This window comes from Nomia melanderi, chromosome 1, assembly GCF_051020985.1.
Source record: "Nomia melanderi isolate GNS246 chromosome 1, iyNomMela1, whole genome shotgun sequence".
Lineage (NCBI taxonomy): Eukaryota > Metazoa > Arthropoda > Insecta > Hymenoptera > Halictidae > Nomia > Nomia melanderi.
In genome coordinates, this window is record NC_134999.1 from 35,687,978 (window position 1) to 35,708,020 (window position 20,043).

General features: G+C 54.4%; 1 long non-coding RNA gene across 3 annotated transcripts in view; it reads left to right on the forward strand.

Annotated features, from left to right (window-relative positions):
• LOC116432715 (uncharacterized) overlaps positions 1-20,043 on the forward strand; it is a 65,309-nt gene that overhangs the window by 23,330 nt on the left and 21,936 nt on the right. Inside the window, exon 1 of one of the 3 annotated variants that reach the window (XR_004236158.2) lies at positions 9,649-9,875. The exons of the other annotated variants lie outside the window; for them this stretch is intronic. This is a non-coding gene — a long non-coding RNA (uncharacterized LOC116432715). Of the gene's footprint in view, positions 1-9,648; positions 9,876-20,043 lie in introns of those variants that run through there. 3 annotated transcript variants of the gene reach the window in all.

Consider the following 20,043-nt stretch of genomic DNA (forward strand, 5'->3'; position numbering starts at 1 on the left):
CGTGATTCGGTTGAACGCTGAGGGAAAGAGGGTCGGTTCTGCAGAAAACTTTCGGCGCGGCCATTGGACCGGGAAAACGCGGGATTGTTCGAGAGGATCGCGTCGCGCGGAGAACCGACGGAGGAAGAAGCAGGGAGACGTCTATCGAATTTACTTAACGCGCGGAGAGACCGCTTTTACAATGAATCGGAAGATGCACGGTTCGTTTCGCTCGGGGTTCGTTCTGCGACTTTCGCAGCCGTTCCGCCGCGTCGTTTGTCTTCTTGAGGGACTCGGCGAGCGGGAAACGAGGGAGGAGGAGGAAGAGGAGGAGATGGAAAAAATCGAGGGATACCTTTCTGGGAGCATTACTCCGCATTTAACGATAATTGCTCATTCCCCGGCAGTTCGTCGCGAAGATGAAAGAGTGGTGACTCGGCGAGTCGCGTCGCGACGTGGCGCGCGCGCGCGCGAGCTGCCGTCGAGAAGGAATGCGACGCCTCGACGCGAGCGCTGACAATATTCACGGTAATCCAATTGAAATTAATTCTCCGGCGAAAGCTCTTTGTTTCCTCCTCTGTCACCTCGCGCTCTGTCTCGCGCTCTCCGTCCCCCGCGGCCTCCGCGCCGCGCCAGCCCCCTCGAATGAAGTCTCATAAGCTCCTCCAGCTGGAGGGTCCGTGGAACCGGAAGTGACGTGAAATATCGCCGCGCGACGTAATCGAGCGCGGCAACGGATCTCTTCGAGGTTTCTCCGCTTGTTACCGTGACCCCCTTGGGGTTAATCGTGCGACCGAATCGAAACGGTAATTCGAGCGCAAGAGAGGACGCGAGTGCCCCGCGGATCCGCCCTTTAATTCACTCCACGCGTAATTAATTGTTCGCTGAAGGCGCGACGGTCTCGCTTCTAATTCTCTCCTCGTTTCTCGGCCCTTTAACCTGCCAGATTTCGTTCATTTTCCACCGTTGGCAATTTGTTTCTGACGCACGCGTTCCTTTGTCGATTGTTCTATTTGGGAACCGTTCGCGCCCGAATATCGCGATGCCCGCGCGAAGATCGTATTTGGGGCATGAAACCTTTTTGTTTCCCGTTCCGTCGTGTACGGACACGTTCCGGCCGAGCTACAACATGCTAATTTGCCGCGGAACACGAGCGAAACCCGATAATTCGGGGATTATCGGCGGTACGCGTACCAGCGGCAATCGGAAATTGGACGACGCGGGATTCACGTGGCGCGGAACGCTCGACGCGTGTCGCCCACACGCAAACGGCGCGATAACAATCGCGCTCACGTAGCGTACGCGCAACGCGAACGAAGCATAAGGCGTGTAAACGCCGCCTTCCTCATTAGAATGCCAAACATTCGACCGCGAACCGACTTCCTAACCTTCCTAATTCGGCGCTTCCGCGTTGCGCGCTGCCCCGATGCCCACGCGATATCTATGTTCCACCCGCGTCCTCTCCGCGGCCACGTGACACCTCGGAATTCAACCTTTCACCTGGCGGTACCTGAAATTTTCTGTTTACTCGACTTCGCGCGGTCTCATCTAATATTCATCGTCGTCGCTTCCCGAACGAATCGTACACCTGAGAAATGGAAACGAATGATTTCCACGTTAGAGACGTGACCCCGGAATTCATTAAAGTCCACGGGAATACGGTCTACGCGAAATCCCCTGAAATTCACGGCGTCGCGACCGATGATCAAGGAAACGAGGGGAGAAAAAGGGAGGCTCGTTGGAGCGGGGAGTAGTTCGCGGTGCTAAATCCCAACAATATAAATCGCGAGCCGCCGGGATATCGCGGGGGCGCGCGGAACCGCGATTCGGTAAATCAAAATCCTGCTGTGACGCCAGTGAAATTATCTGCGCCGTGAATCTCCGTCAATACCGTGCCGCTTTTGAAAAATGAGAAATATGCTCGCGCCGAGTCCGCGAGATATTTCTTTCTTGCCGGGGCGTCGGGGAAGGAGCCCGGGGAGCGAGGGGGAGGAGGGAAGTGCGAGAGAGGGCAGTCATCGGAAATTTGTCGATATTTTAATCGGTTCTGCCTCCGGGGGATTTCGTCTAGCCGCTCCTCCCATCCCCCTCGCCTCGTTCGCCGACCGCCGCCCTTAATACAGTCGTACGTGCGCCTATGATTTATTGAAAGCTGAAAAAGACTCCATCCCTCTCTCACTCTCTCTCTTTCTCCCATCCTCTTCCTCGCCGTTCCTCCCGTTCGCCGACTCCGTACCCCTCGGCTGCCCGATTAAAAAGTTCGCCCATTACCGGCCTCGTCGCGGGCGGCATTCAAGGCCCATTCAAAGATGTCGCATTGTCGTCGAGCCGTTTCGATGCCTTGGAAAAAGCTCTCGGAGCTTTATACAACAATGTGTCCTGGCGGCGCATTCGAACGGAAACCGCAGCCCCGGCTCGGCCAGGAACCTGCATTTACGCCGCGATAGAATAATAATGGCCGTTTATACGGGACTAATACGCAGGGCGCGCGCGGGGGCTGCCGGTCGCCCGGATTTCGCGGATCATTGAGAACCGCTGCGGGCTAAGATATCATAAAGCTCCGCCACCTCCGGAGGTGTATAATAAACCACGGCCAGAACGCGCCAATAAACGCTCTCTCCAAGAGAGAGGGGGAGAGGGGAGGGTAGAGGCGAAACACTCGGCCTACACATAATCGAGAGCCACGAAGAAAAGTTTATTTTATTTTTCACTCTCTCTCTCTCTCTCTCTCTCTCTTATTTTTTTTTTTTACACCCCGACCGACCGGATTGGACGCCGCGCAGTTGAAGCGAAATTAATTGCGATCGCGGCTGGGCTCGATGCTTTAATTAGGGCCGGGATTGATTGTGCTTGGAATTTGCGGAAAGCTTCAAAGGTGCTCGACCCTTTTTCTACGTCGTCGACTACGTTTCCCGGACGCGTGCAGTGTGACAATTAAATCCGGGAATTGATTAAGCTCACAAAGAAACCTTTCCGCCTAATCGGATAACTGGGCGGCGTATTATGCAATTGATATTCGGCACGAAACACTGGTTATCGCTTAGATACTTCCGTCACGGTTCAAAGGCGGCGGTGTTCCATAATTTAATTTACTCGGTTCTTTTCTCGGCGTGGTTTTAGAGCGAAATAATGGAGCGGCTGGCACGACGTACGCCGCGACGTGTCGTCTGATTGCAGCGGCGCGGTAGAAATTATTTACGCCGGTTCGTTTTTAGAGGATCGCGGATATCCCCGCGATGTCGCGACGTTTAAAAAACTATATATCGCGCGGTGAGATGAATTTCGACAATTTTCCAGCGTGCCGTTCCCCGGAAATCTGTTTCCACGATGATGGGATAATAATGGACCGGTTGCGCGAGTACGACGGCGGAGGCGGAAACCGCGAGAATTCGCGGGGGAAATCTTTCGGAGCTGCCGTGGGCTAAGTAATCGCGGAGGTACCTCCGGCTGGACGCGTAATAAGATCGGCGCAACGATCGTGGATGTTCAACGATTGAAAGTCTCTGTACCCATTGCATAGAGTCGCGCAGCATTGTCCAAGATCCAGCAATTAGTCGATGGTAACGTTCCATTGATCGGCCTACTTAATTGTTCGTCGTGGGAAATTCCCCCGACACGTTTTACGCGAGACGGCGAGTCCATCTTCTTCCATTCGCAATCGTATAAATTGGAAGAACTCCTGCCATTTTTGACCCTCGGCGTATACGGCTCCGCTCCGGTCGCGACAAATTGCTAACCCAATAAAAGGTGCTTGCCAGCGGAGCGCGAAAGAGTCATGGCGTCGACGTGCCACGGTTAATTCGTCGTTTCCTCTGAGCAGCGGCGCATGGTTTCTCGTTCGCCCGGCGCGGTCCGCCGGCATTCCTCGGCGACGACGTGTCGATTCGCTCCCGAAAAACCCCCGAAAGAACAGAGGCGGAGGAGGAGAAGAAAAGGTTCCTCTTTATCGCGACGCGAGCAACGGTTCCTCGAGCTCCGAGGAACCACTCCTCTTAAAAGCAGTCCATAAACCCGACGAAAATTGTGCCGCGAGCGAAGAACAAGAAGCCGGGCGGTAAATACAAAGCCGGGGCCGCGACGCGCGTGCATCCGAGCGTCGCCGTTTCATAAATCAGCGGACAAAGACGAGCGGAACGGTGCGGCGCGCGTGCGAAACTCCGAAATCGTCGGTGTCGCGCGGGGGACACGGCCGTGGGGGAGGGGAGTGGAAGTCGAAAAAACCGTCGGATGAAAAAGAGACGGTCGCCGGTGTCGTTTCCTCGAGGGTTGCTGCATCGGTCCCCATTAAACGCATCCTACTTTTCGAACTTAATTCCATTCGAGTCGACCGCTTAATTGTACGGTCACGTTCTCGGACGTGCACAGGGCCGTAGCCGATCGGGAGCGATTCCGCTGGGGCCAGCCAGACCAGGATTATATGTATAGGGGCGGACGCAGGGGCAGACGCAGGAACGCGCGCGCAGACAGGAAATCCCCCTCGTGGCCACGAGTGCTGCTGCACAGTCCACATTAGGCGGCCGACACCGGGAACAATCGGCCAGTAGGGGCTAATCCGGCCGAGGCATTTCCATCCGGCGTTTCGGAACTTGCCGCCGCCGCCAGATTCCGACGTCTACCCGCAGAATCCCGTCCCAACCCCTCTACTTTCCGACGAAACTTTGTTGCGAACTGCAGCTAAGCTGCCCGCCGAAATCACGGAACTAATCGCTATTTCAGCGATGCAGCTCGCTGCTCCCCTTACCGAACGCCCACACCCGGCGCATTATTCGAATGCTCTTATTTGCACCGGCTCGTTAAGGATATATTCTCCGCGAGCCACGTTTTCGCACCTTCTGCTGACTCGATTCTCCTCAACTCTCCTTCTCTTCGGCTTCTCCTTCTCTTTCTTCTTCTTCTTCTTCTTCTTCTTCTTCTTCGGCCCCTCTCGTTTCGCCCCGCACCTCTGTCCCGATTCTGTTTCGCAGAGAAGTTAAGCGAGGGCTCGTTTTAATTACTCCGGAACTCCGGGCGAAGTTTTATGAAATCTTATCGCGTTACACGGAATTCCGGAGTTATGGTGTCGCTCGTATTATTAATAAGGTCCTCGCGAGGTCGGCACACCGCGTGCACGGTTCGTAAACGTCGCGATATTGAATTAAATTGCCGCACAACGGAACCTCGCTTTTCTCAAGTTTCTATTGCGTTTCGCGTGCGGCCGTGCGTACTGCAGCCACCGCCGAACGCGAACCGTGTTCATAAATAACGCGGCCTGGGAGGAGAGTAACCGGGAATCTTAACTTTGTTCCAAACATCCCGGTCACCGAAATCCGTGGCACCGCCGGCGCTCCAACTATTCGATTCCCCGTGCTCCGGCCCGACATCGATTCGACCTCTTAAAACTTCCATTCGGTCCGCGGAATCAATCGAGATTTTCTGACGGATTGTAAATACGAGCGCGCGCGCGCGTTCGCGGGTCGGAGCGGCGATACCGCCGCGCGATCCGCCTTCCGAGGGTTAACGATATTCTGGGATCGGTGGCTCGTGCCAACTGCATTTTCCTCAAATCAAAGAGAACTTGCGCCCCTATAAATCTCGGCCCTGCAGCGTGCAACCTTCTATTTCGGTGGCTGGACATTCTGCCGTGACTCCCGGTGCGATTCGCACTCGACTCTCGGCCGGCCGGATCGCGCGAGTCCTCGAGCCTCGTGAAAAATTGAACCGGACGATCGAACTCCGATACATATTTCCATTTGTCCGCGGCGAGCGCGGCCGGCCGCGTAAGCTCGAATCGAGCCGGTAAGCGGGAACGAGTCCCGCGAATTATGCAATTGCAACTTTAATGCCCGCAGTCTCTGAAATCGCATCCGCGCGTGCCTCTCCCCGGCGAGGATTCGCGGCGAATCGACCGCACGGTTATTACTTCATCGCGTATTCCATTTCGCGGTCCGCCCGTGCATTCGGAACGCATTATCGCCCCGTAGACACTTTCATCTCGATGGTCCCCGGCCGTTTTTCAGCGGATAGCGGGCGGCGGTGCATCGCGCCCTCTCCGAGAGGCCTGAAGAGCGCGGGGAGCGCCGCTTTAAGCCTCCTGCACACGTCGAAACGTGTTCAAATACGCGCGTCGGCTGCTGGCTTCCCCGAAGCTTGCCTCTGGTTTGTCTTCGCCGATTCCTCTCGGTTCCTCGCGCGACGCCAGTCGTTTTCGACGTCGAATAGATCGCGACGAAGCCGGGGAGCCGATGCATGCGTCGCGACGCGTTCGAACGCGTGTAGGAGGCTTTGCAGGTCGTTTGGAAGACAGAACCGAATCTCGCCACTTGGAAACACTGTGTTCCGCCCTCTCCCGCCCCCCTAAGGCTTCCAGCTCACCCCCCGAACGGCCTTTTTTTCCCTCGGTCCCCTTTCTCTCGACGTTTCCCGGCCTTCTTCTCTTCCCTCTCCGTTTCTCTCGCTCTTATCCACTTTCCTCCGCGCCGGCCTCGCTCGACCGCCCCTCCGCGTGCTCTCTTCTCCTCTCTCTCGCTTAAAGCCCTGTACACACATTGGCAGCGGCGTGTACGCGCGCGCGGTGTGTGCACGGGACTCTAAAAAAGGCGGCCGGGGCCATTCGATGGCAGCTGTTCCACATTTGAAGGATGGATATTCTTCGGGCTTTGTCGCGACGACAAAAGACCCTCTCTCACAAAAGGCCTAGCCGGGCCGAGCTTTCCGAGCGAGCCTCTCTCTCTCTCTCTCTCTCTCTCTCTCTCTCTTTCTCGCTGTCTCTCACTCGCTCTCTCCGAGAGAGCACGGCACAAGCATTCAGGGGTCTAAGTTCCATATGCGCCTCGACACAGAGGCACGACCGGAGTTCCACCTATTTCTCTCACTCCGATTTTTCTGCCGATCCCTCTGTTTCGGAGCTCGAGACGCTGCCAGTGGCTCTTCCCTCGCGGTCAGTTCAACGAACCATCTCGGGGAAGCAGGAGCGCAACCGAAATTTCGCTTCCCCTTATCGGGAATCTCGTTGCGTTCGGTGCAAACTACTAAACTTCTGCTCGATTATGTATGCGGCATTCGGATCTGCAACGAATGCATAAAATCGGTGGCTCGGTAAACGCTGGATCGACGGGGATCCGCGATAGCTCGGACGAGTCGTTTCCTCCCTGAACGTTTCTCACGTGCCGAGCACGGAGATCGTTCACACCAGCCCTGTGACCGATAAAGAAGAATCACCGAAAAGACCCACCACCCCGGTCCGAACGAGTTTCCTTCTCCCCGTGTTCCACGACCGGCGCACGAGAAACTTGCCCGTGGAACGGCGGACAGTCTGTTCTGCGGTGACTAATGAATTTGCTACGAGCTCTTCTTGCCGGACGACCTCGTTTGACCCTACCGGGTCCGAAGTTACGAGCTGCGTACCACCAGTGTCCACGAATCGACCGGCGTGCCACGCAACGAGCCTCTTCTCTCCCTGCTCGTCGACGCTACTCGTGACTCGTCGACAACTGCGATTAGCGGACCGTTGAAAATCAACGATTTCAGGTCCCTAGCTGCGCGATCGACAACGCTGCGAGGGTAGTTCGGCCGAGACGCGTCGAATATAAACGATTTATTCGGTAACGATCGAGCGATCGTAATTTCCCGCTACGCTTTTCCACGACTTTTAGACTCCCCAAGGAATCACGTTTGAACACGATCGTTTATAAAGCTGAGAAATCAGTTTTCAAAGAGGTGGTAGCTACAATTCAGTTCGCATAGCCGAGGATTTTTAGGGTTTCACGAAGTTGCGTGTGGCCGGACATAAAAAGGCTGACGGACGAAGGAGGGACGCGATAACGAATACTCAAAGCAGACGATGAAGTCATCGCGCCGGTGACTCGCGTGGAAATCCGTCGAACGTTCTCCTCTCTCGCGTCGGTTCGAGCCGGCACTTTCCAATCGATCGTCGGTCGGTTTTTCCGAAGCCGGCGAGCCGGGGCGGTCGCCTGGTTTTATGCGGGCCAGCCGTATACAGCGTAACAGGAATCGTAATTAGAGTGTACTCTCGGATAGCGGTTTTCTTGGATACTTGATTAGGGCGGAGTCGCGAGGGTCTTCTGTAAATTAGAAACGGACACGAGGCGCTCGCGTGACGGGAACCGAACGCGTCCGATCGTAACGACGACTCGACGGTTAACCGATGCGTGAGCCAAATTAATAATCCCGGATCGTGCGATCCGGACGATCGACCGGCAGCTGCGCGCGGCGGCTTGTCTCTAAATAAGTTTCGCCCGTGGCAGAATTTATTATCCCTCCCCCGCGATCGTTCGTCAAACTGGTAATTACTTGTGGCGCGCCGCGTATCGACCTCGTAACGCCGTAATTCTTCGGCCATCGTAACGCCTTCGATTCAGCTCGACTCTTCCTCTGCCCTAAGCTACCTCGAGCCGTCGCGTAAACGTGAGAAATCTATTCTCCAAAACCGAAAAAAATTGAAAAACTACTCGAAATATTTGGTAACGCCTTCGATTCAGCTCGACTCTTCCTCTACGCTAAGCTACCTCGAATCATCGCGTAATCGTCAGAAATCTATTCTCCAAATCCAACAAAAATTGAAAAACTACTCGAAATATTTCGTAACGCCTTTGATTCAACTCAACCCTTCCTCTACCCTAAGCTACTTTGAGCCATCGCGTAAATGTCAGAAATATATTTTCGAAAACTGATGAAAATTGAAAAACTACTCGATAGATCTCGTATCGCCTTTAATTCAGCTCGACTCTTCCTCTGAGCTACTTTGAACCATCGTGTATACGTGAGAAATCTATTCTCCAAAACCAAGAAAAATTGAAAAACTACTCGATAGATCTCGTAACGCCTTCGATTCAGCCCAACTCTTCCTCCACCCTAAGCTACTTCGAGCCATCGCGTGAATGTCAGAAATATATTCTCGAAAACCGAGAAAAATAGAAAAACTACTGGAAAGATCCCGTAACATTTCACAAGTCAGCCTATCGCCGAAGCATGGCGCACGACGCGTGACAGACCCCGACGGAATATCGACGGAATATCAACGAAATACGTCGCTCATTGTTACATTATCGGTGCCGGTATTATTTCCTTTTATTATCGCGCCGACACGTTAGGCACACTCTCCCGCTCCATAGGAAATTGGAAAACGTCGAAAGAATTTCCTCCCCGCGGCGAACAACATCGCCGGTGTTGTCGATCCTCCCATCAACGTTTCGATATCGGAAGAATCTCGGTTTAAATCGAGCCCGATTAAATTGAAATTTCTCGATTTCGTGGCTGGACGGTTGGAAACGCGACCGCAACAATTCCAAGCACGATATTGTAATACGGATTCGGCCGGGAGCGCGCGCGGGATCGAAGTCGCGTTTCAAATATTTCACGATCGCGATCCTGTCGATGGGGGAGAGGGCTAAAAAAGGGAGGAAGAACGATGAAGGAAAGGGGGATGCTCGTCGGCCCCGTGAGAGAGGGAGAGGAGAAGAGCGATGCTCCCCGGGATAGGAGGGATGGGGAATCGAATGCATTTGCGTCCTGAAACGTCACGACGGAGATCAGAGTCGGACGTCTTCGCGATGTCGCTCGATAAGTTTCGGAGCGTCTCGGGTCTGTTCGTCGGCACGGTGGTGCCCGGTGTGGTAGCGGCACAAGGGGACGGCTCGGTGATTCGATTCAGTTCTCGTAGGTCTGCGCAACGGTTCGGGTCCCATCGTGTAACAGGGACTCGGCCCTCCTAATTGGAGGAGTTTGTGGTGAGCTGAACAAGATAAACTGATACAAGTGCGCCGCGAGATAAGCCGAGTCTGCCTCCCGTAATTGGCTGAATTCGAAAGTGAAGAGGCCTCGCGTGGACGGATCAACCAGCTTCCACCGCGAAGCGGTCGATCATCGCCGATCCCACGGAGATAGCGACCATCCCCGAGGTAACGCACGATTCTCGGATATTCTAGATCTCGCCCCTAAAGATTTTAACCAACATTCGTCGACCTCCTCGTACAACGTACCGCACGACGTTACGTGGTTTCGACTCGTTTTATTGAAACGTGAAATCTTCCGTTGGTCCCGAGCCAGAATCGATCCGTTTATCCGTGAACGTTTCAAAGCTTTCGACTCGCGACGTATCTTTATTCCGTTTGAGAAATTACGTGACGGGAGCAGGCTCGAGAGTATATTCGTGCGCGATTTATAAACGCGAGACGGCGAGAGAGATACGTAAGTGGCGCGATGCGTTCAAGAGGCGCGCAGGGGTCTCCGCGACGAGTTAACCTGTTAACCGGGTAACGTTTCGATCCTGGACGCTCGCATAAAAACAATTAACCCTCGCGCGCCGGAGCTGTTCACCGACGAGTCGGTCTTATTGCTTTTAAACAAACTGTATTGAATAACGAAGTTCGGTGCGCCGAGACGCGATACGGTAAAATAGATTAGTTTCCAGCGAGAGGCCGATAAACTTCGAAGTGGGCCGGAAATGACCGAACCCTTACATGGAATACATATCGTCCGGTTCAAATCGAACGAACTCGATCCGAATCGTTTCGCTGCGTAACGGTATGTTCGTTGCGATTGATCGGAGCACAAACGCCGAGGATCGAATGGAAAGACGGACGATCGTCGCGGAGCAGGGGCGACGAGTCAACTCGCGCTCCCCGGCGAACGGTTCGAAATTTCCGTTAATTCGCGCTCGTTGAAATTCCCCGCGTATCGTTTCAATTACCACGCTCGGTCGTTAACTTTAGCCATCGTTCTGGCGCGCGTTCGCCTCCAGTCGTCTATCAGGGACACGGGCCTGCGCCGGATGGAAATGTAACGGGCTCTCGAGAGCGTGAAAACGGCTAAACCCCGTCGCGCGGCTCCTAAGCGTCTAATAACAGCGGGCGCGAGCCGCGCGCTGCTTGCGCATGCATGACAAAGCATTTTTAATGCATACATTAAAAAACCAATCTTCCGAAAATCGAGTAACGCCGCGATGAACTTGAAACGATCGGCCCGGGACAGACATCGGATAGGGCGAAGAGGAGCGCGGCGTGTAACGCACACGCGTGCACGCCGGCGGATCAGTGACGAGCAACTCGCAGCCGTTCGATCGGTCGAAGAATCAAAATTTCAATTGGCACGCTCCGTACGAGCACGTGAACCGTCGACGTGGACCCTCTACGAACGATAATTGTCTTATTCGCGTGTACGAACGGTTAATATTTCATTAGCCGCGGCTCTCGCGAGATACAATGGCTTTCCAATTTTGGCCCACTGCGAAACAAAGGTTGCTCGTCACTGGCATAGACGCCTCTGGCGTGCTCCGATTCCCATAAACTGTTCCCCACGTGGTGGTTAAGCCTTCTCCGTATCTCCGGCCGACCCGGCCAGCCCGTTCTCGTCCATGTGTTACGACGATACGGAGCCGCGATGACCTAACCCAGTCTGTCAATTAAAATGCCACCATATGCCACTTAAACCGTTCTAAATTTCAACCGCTAACTCCCTGTCGTAGAAAGACTGGCGCTCGAATAGTCCACAGTTTAGCCGCAAATCAATGGAAACGACGCTATCTCTCGAATCATCGCGCTGGCGAGCTGCGAACAGGATTCGTTACACGAAACGAAGTTCCGAATCTACGTAAAACGTTCTAGACACTTATACCACGACGTCTGTTTATTACTCGACGATTCCACTTACGTGATTTCATTTTTCAGGGAAAATCGCGCACGGTAATGTCCGTGCGTCGCTTACCCTTCCCACTCGCCGAGGAACGCGTGATAATTCCATTGCGCGGGGCGGGGCGCGCGGATAGGAGGATCTAAATATTTCCATTGTTTCCGGATACACCTCGAAAACAGGCGAAGCGGTCTCGAGGCTCGCCCGCCCGGAACCCTCCTCGCGATAAGGGCGGCGGGAGGAGGCGCGAATTGCGTAACGACACGAAAGAAACGCGTCTCCCTTAATCGAGACGCCTCTCGAATCGCTCGCGCGATACTCCCGGGTAAAAGGAAACACGTCGCGATGGGAGAGGGACGGGGCGGTGCGGGGGGAGCGGCTGTTCCTGCGATTAAAATCAATTTGACGGATTACCGGGTCTCGACGGTGCAGTCATTAATCTCGTTACCAGTGTAACGCGTCGTTAGCAGTGCGATGTTGTACGTTACGGCGCGACATCCGAGCGTCAGTTCCTAATCGCGGAGAACGAGGCTTGAAATTTTCAGCGTGACGCGACAGAGCACGTGGAGAACGCCCGGGCGAGCTGGAAGGAAGAGGAGCGCGCACACGCGTCCCGGTTTCCTCTCTCGGCCCCCGTGAATTTCAGGCGTCAGGCAACAGCGTCGCGACTCGACGAGCAGCCGCGTCTGTTACCCGTCAAGCCAGCTTACACGATACAGTAGGGATATCCAAAAAAACTAGTTCGCTCTCGAGTGCTTCGAGTCGGCCGGTTCTCGCGTTCCTCGCGGGTGACGAATCCACGGTTCAAAGCAACGACAAATCGGTGGAACGTTGCCTCCGGCTCGCGAACGCGCGACGCGTCGTTTCGAAAACGACCCGGCGACCGGGCTAGCTGCTAGTATTTTACCGATAGCGGAACGACTTTGCGCCACTATCTCGTAGTAGGTTCGGATCGGATGGAAGGGAGCACTTCCCTTGTTGGGGTACGCGAGCTGGCTCGAGCTCTCTCGTGCTTCTCGTACACGTGTAACCGGGAAGGAAAAAGAAGTGGCATTACTCTCGTGCGCGTTATAGGGACGTACTCATTAGTAAATGAGCCCTGGGCAATCGAGTGGCGGGGTCCCAGGTGTTATCTCTCCTGGCGAGCTAGCGAACGAACGAACGAACGAACGAACGAACGAACGTCGGAACGAGAACAGCCCACTACCACCTTCCGCGTCCCATCGTGTATATAAATAGGGCTCCTCCGTGGTAACGTCGGCGGGCGGAGGAGGGAAGCCGGGGTTCGTTCTCGGCGCGGCATAATGCCTTTTGTTAATTATTACAGCAGCCACACTTAGGGGCTTAAAATTCGCCATAAATAATCACTGAGACAATACCACCCCCGGAACCCAGCGGCACACCGAGTCGAAGAGCCGGCGCTCTCGGCCCTCCCGCTCTCTTTCCTCGCGTCGAACACCAGCGACGGCATCGCTCCGCCGTCTGCCCACCCCGTTCATCCTTTCTCCGCTCATTTTGCACCCAGCCGAGCTCCGACCGACCCCGCCGCCCGTTACAATCTCGTTGCGCCCTTCGCGCCCCCGTTTTTCGACTCCCCCGTCCAACCTTTTCCTTTCTCGTTTCGCTCGCTCCGTTTCCTGTTCGTCGTTTCCTGTCGATATCCTCCGGCGAAATCCGGCGAAAAAAGAGGTGCGCGATATTGGGCCGCCCCGCCGCTGGTGGGAAAAGGGCTGGAGGGCGGAGCGGAGACGCGAAAAACGACGCCGCGGGAGACTACGGCAATTTAGCCGACGATGTACCCAGACCCGGGAATTATTCTGCGGATCGTCGCGCGTTGCGTCTCCTTTTCCGGATCATTAGGATTTTTCTTCGAACGGGGAAGCGGTCCCATTCTTCCGCGCTCTCGGCGGGGGGGATACCGTTTAACAAGCTACGGTTCGACGATGACGCGTCGGAGATACGTCGAGAGGGACTGCTCGCGTAGAAATATTAGGCAGCGACGCGAATAAGATCGATAACCGTGGATACGTTGCTCGAAGAATTCGATCTCCACCGAACGATGGAGCTCGCGACTTCGACGAACAAGGTTCGATCGATTAATCCGTACGCGTTTCCGAGCCGTATCATTCCCGAGAAACGTCCACCGTAGTTCGACGCGCTGGGAGTCGAGTTCGGTCCTTTATAATCACACCGGAGCCGGAGAAGAGGTCCGCGGAAGATTTTAATTTTTCAAGAGGCAGCCGCCTTTGAGGAATCCCGAAGCGTTTTCCATCAACGTAATTTTCCTCGCGACGTAACTTCTCGTGCCTTGTCCCGCGCTCGGCTTTTAAATTATCCACCTCTTTAAACACGCTTCCGCCGTCTTTATGAACCGTAAACCGGGAATATCGTCGGAGAGAAACAATCCATTAACAACATTCTCGATGACGAGCCGGGGAACAGAAAAGGCGGGCAGCCGCGCGCCGCTCGCGAGCTCCGCTCGAAATCGAACCGGAGGAACAAAGAGCGTGACTGTACAGGAATTTGTTTTTAATTGATTTCCGTTCTACCGAGAAACCCTTCCTCCCCCCCCCCCCCCCCTGTCCCCGTCGCCGTCGCGATAAATTAGACTCTCCGCCGTGTTACTCGAGTCAATTAGCAACGAGAAGGAGATCGTCGCTAGAAATTAAATTTTATCATCTCCGGCCGTCCAACCCCCTGCCGCCATAATCTCTTCCCCCGGCCGTTTCCGCAGCCAGTGTTCCGTTGAGTCTTCTTCCTCCGCTAATTTTTTCTCGATCCCCCCCGCCGACCGACGGAATATTCCTCGAAATGATCCGGAATACTCGCGCGTGTGCAGCCGGGCACGCGGAAAGATAGATACTTACCGGGAAGGAACTCTTTACGTCGGAAACGGTTTTTATACGATGCTCTCCGGTCTCTCCGGCAAAAAGCTAGCCCTCGGTATCGGCCCGGGATTCCCGCGGGCCAAAGAAAAGGCGGAAACGATAGCGGACCGCGCGTTCGCGTTGAATTTACGACCGCCGCTAAGTACGCTGTCTATCCTCCCCGGTTCTTTTTCTCCGTCTGAAATCCCGCGAAGTGATTTTTACCGGTGATCGCGTCCCTGGGAAACGCGGACCGGGGCTCGGCGTGAAATTAATCGATGCGGAAAAACCGTCGAATCACGAACACTTGCGTTCGCTCGGCGCGTACATTATGTACCGTGCAATTGGAATCTGTGGGGAGCGAGGGAAAGGAAGGAGAGAAATCGATGGGTAGTGCGAATCAAATGCTTAGGATGTTTGCTTTAGTATTTAGAAGAGTACTTCGGTCTTTAATCCATTGCGGGCGAGGATTCTTTGAAATATACAAAACCATCAACAGATGAAGCTGAATTATATATCAATTACTTGGACAATAGAAAAATAGAAAACTGCTGATCTCTTGCTGTTCGAGTGATTAAATCATTTGTTTACGACTTAGACTTCCAAATATGAAAATTTCATCCCGTCGAAATGTTGATCCTTTGAAATACACAAGACCTTCAGCAGATAAAGCTGAATCATATACCAAATGTCTAATCAATATGAAAAAAGGAAACTACGCGATGTTCGAGTAGCTAAATCATTTGCAACTTAGTCTTCCAAATATGAAAATTTCATCCCGTCGAAATGTTGATCCTTTGAAATACACAAGACCTTCAGATAAAGCTGAATTATACACCAAATGCCTAATTAATATGAAAAAAGTAAACTACGCGATGTTCGAGTAGCTAAATCATTTGCAACTTAGTCTTCCAAATATGAAGATTTCATCTCTCCGAAATGACAGTCGTCCGCAAAGGGTTAACTTCTGTATGATCTCTCGAGAAGTTAGGAATGTTGTCTGTGTACTATCCAGAAACATTGAGTATTTCTAGGGGAAAACTTCCAAGCGTAGCGGGTTCGAATGGAAAATGATCTCGGCGCGAAGGGCGGCGGCCAGTCACCGATTTCCGCAGCGCTCGGCTGTTCAGTCGCGTATTGCGGTTATCGAGATTATATCGGCTGCATAATGATCCTTATTGAGGCGGCATTAGTGCACGTATCTGTCGAGCTGCACGCGTCCCGATTATCTCGCGTAGACTGGAACAACCTCCGGCCCCCGGCTCGTCCCTGCCCTCGTCAGCTGCCTCTTTCTCCCGCTCGATCTCGCGACAAAATGCCTTTTGTCGGTCGGTGTGTAGTGGCAAACATGCGCTCGACTTGGTAGCATCGAAACCGAGGTAGATAGAGGAACAGAGACAGACGTGCCGGCGAACGAGGGTACGGAGGCGCGCGGGGAGGGGGGCGGCAAGAAGGAGAGGGGACTGGATGTACAACAAGGGTCAGCTGATAGCGGACAATTATCTCTCAGTTTAACCCGGGCGATCCGAGCCTCTGGCCGCGATGTTGTAAAACATTATTGTACGTAGTCGGTCGATCAACCGGCCGCGATATCGATTCCAAGCGGAATAGTATAATAACAATCGGCAGTGATTCGATGAAGCTGTTTCTTCCGCGTGCAGCCGTTCGATCCGCGATTCGCGAGCGCGAGGCGTACGATCGTGGCCGTTCACCTCATCAAACTTAGCTTCCGATCGCATTCATCGCGAACGGCGACGCCGAGGAGGGAAGAGAGAAAGAAAGAAATCGTTCGCTACATTGTAGTCTCGTTAGGTAAGCAGTCCGCGTTCTTTCGCCGCTTATCGGCGCGACTTGCTTTTGCGGTATTATGTCATCGGTTATATTAGATTCCGCGACGTGGCACGTAGCGCTCGACGCCTATCCCGCTCGGCCTCCGGCGCGAACTGCAAGCTGTCAACGATAAGGACCGGTAGTAGTTGTTCGACGAACCGAACGACGGTATCGCGTGACGAACGGCCGAGTAAGATTACAAAATCGCGAGCTTTTCGTCAACGAAAGTCGGCACGGTTTACGGTTCCGATCCGGGAACGGTCGGGAGATTAGACGAACGAGAAAAATCGTTCGTGCCGCGGACCTCTTTCTTCCTGGAGGGTGTGGGAGGTCGGTTAAGAAAATAGCTGGTTAAGATGTTCCTCTTGGTCCACGCTCTTCCACTTCTCTCCCCCGGCGGGGTCGAGATTTCTCGTTAGAGGTTAATTCGAGCAATTGATGCGGTTGCCATCTTAAAACGACTCCGCCTCCCTCCGCCGGGTCGGGTGTCGTTCCCAGCCGGCAGCCCGGGAACGGTTTCCCATTTCAGATACAGGTTTGCCCCCGGTCTAATTTGACCAGCGGGGGGAAGCGGCGGACGGAAACGGAAAAGGGGAGCGCGCGTCGCTGGGAGAGGAAGGGAGAGAGAAGAGGAAGGGCACGCAGGAAAAACGGAAGAGAGAGGCGAGTCGTACGAAAGCGAGGAAAGAGGTGTTAGAAGACGCGAAAGGGTTGCGGGAGACCGCATCGAACGCGAAGCGAGTTCCGCGAAGCTCGTTTTTGTTTTCCGGCGGATGCGGCGAAGAAAACTCGGCGACATTGTTCGAAGGCTGCGTCGGGAGTCTTCAGCCGGGATTCGGCGCACACTTTAAATTGAACTCGCGGTTAACCCGGCGAAGCTCGCGGAGGCGGAGCGGTTCCGCGAGGGGGATGGTTTACGTTTCCTGAAATTAGTTTGTACACGGGAAATTTATCATAACCCAACCCTGGCCCCGCTCCAGTAACGTAAATACTATCGTGAACGTGCAGCCGTCGTTTGCGAGCTGGCGCGAGGAGAGCCGTTCCTCGCGGGGAAACGGCGGCGCGGGGGTGGGACGCCGGTGGAACGGGGTCGATGTGCACCCATTCGGCCGGATTTCCATTCGAGCGACGAGAATCCGTCCCGTTGAATACTCGTCACGAGACTAATGGCCCATTTCCGCTCCTGCGCTTTCGACTATGTTTCTCAGGTTGCTTTTCTTTCGCCTCGAACGCCCCCCTCCCCGCCGCGGGGAAGCCGTGGCTCTCCGATCGCGGGGAGAGGAAGCGTTCGGGGATGCTCCGGAGGGTGCTCCGGCGCAGAAGAACAATTAAGTGGATTATCGTTCGTGATTCTCGAGGAGAGTAGCTCCGGCGTAACCCTCGATCTTGCTTCCTGCCTGATTATTGTCCCGGCGCGCGGGTTGACCTTCCCGCCGCGAGGGAAAAGCTTTTCCACGGGGAGAGGAACGACTTCCGCGCGACACGCGAACGGTGACGGCGGACTCGGGGAAAATTGTGAACGACGGGAAACACGTTAGCGAACGCGAGAGCCGGACGAGAGGGACGGCCGGCGAATTTCGGCGCGGAGGTGTAACGCGGAGTGGTTCAATGGCCGGAAAGCACAAAACCGATGCTGGAAATAATTCCCATCTGTGCGTGCGCGGAAAAATCGCAACATGGCTGTCGCGTCACATGCACTTTTCACATATTTTTTTTTTCCCACCCCGACTCCTCCGCGATTGATTGACAGATGATACCGGCCGGAGCCCGCGTGTCTCTCCCGGCAGCGTGTAATATTCCGGCGTTGAAACCGCATCGAAGCGTTCGGCTAGAGCTCGAGGAAATTTTTACGCAGCTGTCCGAGCTACTGACAGATCCTATTTACGATTGCTCGGACAAATCTCCCGCACACTTTTCCCCTTCCTCCCTCGTCCGCCTGTACGCGTCCGTTGTCCGCTCTTAGACGCTGCGTCGATGTAACTTCATCGTCCGAACGGTCATTCGATTTTTATCGCTTCTCTCCGGGAACTGTGTCACCGACTCGAGGTCTCCTACGACGAATTCATCATTTCTTCCGACCCTGATCCGCGTAATACAAGAATATTATTCGTGTGTTTATCTTCACGCGCACTCGCAGTGTTTGCCGGCGATCGGTATTTCTCGTGGATCGCAGTTCGGTTGACGCAGTCGTGTATCCGTACCGAGCGGAAGGGTAAATTCGATCGATTGTCGGGTGAACTAGGCGCGCTGGGATATACGCGGTATGAATAGGAAAGAGGTTCGTCTCGTTAACGGCGCTGCGAACCTAACGATGCTCCAGCATCCGACACAGTTGCCCGGATCGTCTGTCCCCGGAAGCTTTCTCCGTGCTCTTCCCGACCGGTAAACGTTCGACGCGCCTTTTTCCACGGAAAGTTTCGCGCGATCGAACAGCTGCGGAACTGGAAGAACGAGACAAACCCTAGACGCTTTGTTAGAAAGCAAAGAAGGGGCAGAGGAAGAGCGAGAGGGACAGAGAGAGAGAGAGAGAAAGAGAGAACGAAAACGAACGACACCGGCGTCGAAAGGAAGGGACGAAGGGAAGGAGGATCTATCCGGACCGGACGATCCAATAAAAAGTAATGGTTCGAAAAGCCCGGGGTCTTTGGCGAAAAGTCGCCTCGACACCTTTTAAGCTCGGAGACGAACGTTCAGCCGTCCACCCCTTTCGTTGTCCCTTTTAGCTTAAACTGAACGCGACGGGGCACGATCATCCTCGCGAGACACGAAATTAAGCTACAGTTAAGTGCCGGCCTGATGAAAAATTAACGGCGACTGCAGGCGCGGATTTCCTTCGTTTCGCCTTTATGGAAATTTCGGCCTGAAAATTGTCCTCCCCGCCACTCCGCCGTCGGCGTCCCGGTGTTCCCCGTCGAAATTGTTTTCGAAATTTATTACAGCGGCCGGGGCTCCGTTCGTTCGCCGATTCCGATTATTCGATCGTGTCGCGCTCGCTCGTTCTCAACTTTGTAAGCCGTCCGCCGCCGTAGGATCGCGCGGAACGCTAACGGTCGGTCCTCGAGGAGTTACGAGGCGCGTAATTGTCACGCGAACATCAATTACCGATAGCTCGGCCGAGCGTGCACGAGCACGCGGTCATTTTTCCGCGTGCCGGGCAAGGTTTTCCTGCCGCTCTTGAGCGACCGACAGATATCGAATGTTTTTCAAACGCACGCACGCACGCACGCACGCGCGCGCGAGCTCCCGGAACGATAACTAACGGTAGCGACCATCGATGTGTTGTCCGGCTTATCGCAAATCACCGATAACGAGGCTAACGCGCGCCGATGATGTAACGGTTTCGCGTTTTCGCCGCGGGCAGACTGCGGCGATAGCCAACCTCCCGTTGCAGCTTGTTCCCGCGGAAACGGGAACGCTCGGGGATGCGATTTTCGATCGAACCCAAGAATCCGACGCCGTGCGAGCGTCGATCGAGAATTTTCCGAGGCGCGATCATTCCTTCCGGCAGATCCGAACAGAATTCCACGATAATCATCTTTTCCGACCGACTGGAATTCAAGCAACTTTGAACTCCGAGGGTTGGAACAGCAGAGCGCGAGGCGAAGAGAGACGAGACTCCCGTTGGTGGTTATCAGACGCATCGCGAATTTCATTTTCCCTCGTGCGACTCGCGAACCACCGTTGCATCCGTGTCCCGGAAGGATTTCTTCTTCTTGCGTCGTTCGTCTCTCATCCCTTCTTC